General features: G+C 45.3%; 1 protein-coding gene across 6 annotated transcripts in view; it reads left to right on the top strand.

The window, feature by feature from the left end:
• The window catches only part of Uimc1 (ubiquitin interaction motif containing 1), an 83,117-nt gene that overhangs the window by 4,918 nt on the left and 73,896 nt on the right, over positions 1–4,303 (top strand). For 4 of the 6 annotated variants that reach the window (XM_005355219.3, XM_026783076.1, XM_005355217.2 and 1 more), the window contains exon 1: positions 1,126–1,203. The exons of 1 other annotated variant lie outside the window; for it this stretch is intronic. The gene's annotated coding sequence lies outside the window, so the exon portion shown is untranslated. Of the gene's footprint in view, positions 1–1,125; positions 1,204–4,303 lie in introns of those variants that run through there. One more of the 6 variants, XM_026783075.1, reaches the window with a different exon arrangement.

Genomic DNA, 4,303 nt, shown 5'->3' with positions numbered 1-4,303 from the left:
TATTATATAAATAGTATCAGAGGTAGAAATGTACATTGTAATATGGTAGATGTGTCAATACAATATAGACAAAGTTATAAGCATACTCTTATACAAAAATAGAGGTAGGAACACTCACATTTAATATTTAATATATACTGTTTTCTTTAAGTTTGTGCAAATCTTTTGATATTTGTTCATATTTATTGGCTTGCTATTATTTCAGTAAGACTACTACTACTCCCCCACCCCACCCCCCTTTTTTTTTTTTTGAGAAATGTAGCCCTGGCTGGTCTGGCTTGTCTGCCAAGGCCTTCTGAGCTCCAGGATTAAAGGCCTGGCATCAGTAAGATTTGTTAGGGGCTATAAAATGTTACATAGGATTCAGTTGAGCTTTAACTGTAGAATTTTATTGTATGAATATTTCATGTTTTATTCATCTTTCCTGTATTAGATATTTCTGCTATTGGCATTTATTTTTTCAAAGAAATGGGCTATCTGGAACTTATGCTCACTTGTAGAAGTTTCAGTATTTTAAAGCTTTGGTTTTATATCTATGTATGTGTATGAATGCCAGACTTGCAGAGGTTAGAAGGCATTAGATGCCTAGAGCTGGAGTTACAGGCAGTTGTGAGCCACCCTATGTGGGTTCTAGTAACCAAACTTGGGACCTCTGCAAGAGCAGTACATGCTCTTAACCACTAAGCCATCTTTCCAGCCACATCTCTATTTTTCTACAAATGACATTGTTATAAAAATGCATCACATCAAATCATCAGAAGTGTTCCGTTCTAATTGCTACGTGCCATAGCTGAGTTTCAGGGTATTCTGCTTTCTACTGAGACGATCAGACATTAATTTACTATCCGAGAGTTTCTAAGTAGTTACGTAAATATTTAATTTCAGTGTAACTCAAAATTCATACAAATAAAGTGCCAGAGGAGGCTTGATGTAGCAGAGCTGATTTCGAAGATTTTACTATAGATATATGAGACCCTAGTGGTTTCCTTCAAACCATGGCCAAGTTCTAGCCAAAGCACGCTTGAGGGCGTGGCTTCCGGGTGGTTCGGCCCACGCTGCCCCGAGCTTGCGCCAGCGCGCCCCGTCCCTGCCCCGCCCCCGTGCTCCCCCCACCCCCTGGCGCGCTCTCCACTTTCTGAGGAGTTGCGGCCGCTCGCGACCCCCAGCGTTCGGGAGGCGCTCAGTGGAGCGGCGGGAGCCACGGTGAGTACGCAGCGCCTAGGTCTCCTGCGGCCGTCAGGGTCGCGCCTGCTTTTCGCTCTCTGCCCACCGGCGGCTGCTCCACCTGAGGCGCGCCGCCTAACAAGTAGGCCGCTCGGCCGGGCGGGAGCCCACGCGGGCCCGCGCAGGCGGCTCGGGACGGGCCCTCGCTTCCGAGCCCCTGGTGCACCCTCCCCGTGAGGGCGGCCCGCGGCCTCCTGGGCCCTGCGCGCCCACAGCCTCCCGAGAGCGAGCTGGCTTCTTCGTCGCCGGCCCGACTAACAGACTTCGAGGACGGGACTAGGCTCCCGCCTCCCCCTCGCTACTTTGGTTGTCGAGTGGGAGTTGGTTTCCCTAGTCCCTCGCCTAAGACACCTCCCGGCTCTCTCTGGTGGTCCTGGCTTTGAACTCACTGCGTGCCAAGATGGCCTCTAACTCGCGATCCTCCTGCCGTAGTCATCCGAGAAAGACTGAAACCTGTGCTATCCACCACTTTGCGTCGTCTGTAGAGCGGCTGAGTTTCCCCGGTGGACGATGACAGGCAGAACCGTGCGAGACCCGAGCGTGGTCTCCGCAGGGGTGGAACTGGGCATGAATCCGGTCACTTGACTCCTGTCTAACTGCTTTTAGTCGTTGTATCAAACACGGGCAACGCTGAGGAGGAAGTGAGCTCGACACGTGGGGTTTTCGCGTTTGTTTTGAGAGACAGTGCTTTGTAGTTACGTCAAAGAAAGTCTAGTTTTGGAATCAGATGCATCGTGTGTCGTCTCAGCAGAGCCACTTGCTTTTTTTCCCCTGTTTCCCAACGTGTTAGTGAGTGATGCCTACCATGTAGTAAGAGTTCTTGGGAGGAATAACCTGTAGTGGGTATGAGATAACTAGAAGTTTGTCCATTGATTCTGTCAGTGATAACTATTATTGCTCAAGGTGTGTTTAAAATCTTATTTATTTGATTTTTCGAGACAGAGTTTCTCTGTGTAGCTTTGGAGTCTGTCCTAGAACTCACTCTGTAGACCAGGCAGGCCTCGAACTCACAGAGATCTGCCTGCCTCTGCTTCCCAAGTGCTCGGCGTGCGCTACCACCTCCCGGCAGAAATCATCCATTTTTTCCTGTGTGTGGGCACATGTGGGTTTGAACACACACACACACACACACCTTCCACTGAGTTTAATTTCAACCTCCTTTTAAGGAATAGTGTAAGATTTTTAGTTCTAAATTTTATATGCTTTTTGTTTAATTTATTCATAAGGATATTATTATTTTGATTTTGATTTTTTTAAGACAGGGTTTTTCTTTGTAGCCCTGGCTGATCTGGAACTCGCTCTGTGGATCAGACTTGACCAGCTTTGTGCTGAACCCAGAGATACCCCTGTCTCTGCCTCTCAAGTACTGGCGGGGTTAAAGGCATGCACCACCACTGCTGGCTAGGGTTTTATTATTTTTTATGCTGTTAGAAGTTAGTGTGTAGAGCATTGGTTCTTAATCTGTGGATCTTGAACCCTTTGGGGTCAACCAACCTTTCAAAAGGGTTACATATCAGATATCTTGCATTTATTTACATTGCGATTTACAGCAGTACCAAAGTTACAGTTATGAAGTCGCAACAAAAAGAATTTTTTGGTTGGGGCCACTACAACATGAGGAACCTAATGGTATCATCATTAGGGAGGTTGAGAACCACTGGTGTAGGGAGATGACTCAGCATTTAAAAGCACTTACTGCTCTTCTAGAGGACTTAGGTTTGGTTCTCAGCACCTGTGCATAACTCCAGTTCCAGAGGATTGGGCGCCCTCTTCTGTCCTCTGCAGGCACCAGACACACAGTGATACACATAATACATGCAGGCAAGAAACTTAAGTCTTCTAAAAAAGTAGAATCGGGTGATGGAAAGATGTATCAGTGGATAAGAGCATTGACTGCTCTTCCAGAGAACACTGGTTTAAATTCCCTGCATCCCACCTGGTGATTTAGAACTGTCTGTAACTCTGCCTATAATTCTGTCAGTGATAACTATTATTGCTCAAGGTGTGTTTGAAATCTTTTATTTTCACTTGTATATGGGTACATGTGGATATGAACACACACACGAACACATACACACCTTCCACTGAGAAGGGCTGCCATCTTCTGCCCTTTGAGGCACCTTAATTAACCTACCTAGAACCTCCACCATAATCTTTGGTGATGAAAGCAAACATTCTTTTTTTTTCTGAGGCATGATCTCTCTATTTTTTTCAGTGTTGTTTCTACCTTACAATCCTTCTGCTTCAGCATGCAAGTAATCTGGTATTATAGGCACATGACAGAGCCAAAGCAGACTTGTTTGCTTTGTTCTTTGTCTTGAGAAGTAATTCAGTATTTTACCTTTAAATACATTGCTATCTAAATTATTACACGTGGTGATATTTTGTGTATGATGTAACAAATAAAGCTTGCCTGAAGATCAGAGTGCAAAACTAGCCACAGCAGTTAGCCATAGAGGCCAGGCAATGGTAGCACACACCTTTAATTCCAACACTTGGGAGACAGAGGTTCTGTTATAGATCTCTGTTAGTTTAAGGCTACCCTGGGCTATATGAAATTGATCCAGTCTAAAAGAGAAACAGAGCCAAGAGGTGTGGCTCAAACCTTTAATCCCAGTATTTGGGAGTCACAATTTTAATCCCAGTGCTGAGGAGGTGGAGACTGGAAGGGATGTGACTGGGAAATAAATGACAGGAGCTCAGTGCAGTCTGAGGAGCAGTCAGTCTGAGGACAGGATCACCCTTTGGGACTGAGGCAAAAACTCTCTAGTGGCTGGCTGCTCTGCTTCGCTGATTCTTCAACTTTCCACCCCCTGATAGCTGACTCCAAATTCTTATTTTTAAGACCAATTAGATGCACGCTATGATTATATAAATATATAAACATTAGCTATGGAATTTTTGGGATAGTCCCTTATCAGATTGAGGTATTGAGGTTTTTGTTGTTGTTAAATTTGGAGACCATAGTTCTGTTATCTGGGTTAGCTTCTACCTTGTTACCTTCTTGCTTCTGCTTTCTGATGTGCTGGGAGCAATTACGCCTGATTAAGAGTATTAGTATTTTTGCCGGGCGGTGGTG

Source organism: Microtus ochrogaster, chromosome 16, assembly GCF_000317375.1.
Source record: "Microtus ochrogaster isolate Prairie Vole_2 chromosome 16, MicOch1.0, whole genome shotgun sequence".
Lineage (NCBI taxonomy): Eukaryota > Metazoa > Chordata > Mammalia > Rodentia > Cricetidae > Microtus > Microtus ochrogaster.
The sequence above is the reverse complement of the archived record's forward strand: the minus strand, read 5'-3'. Positions and strand labels throughout refer to the sequence as shown.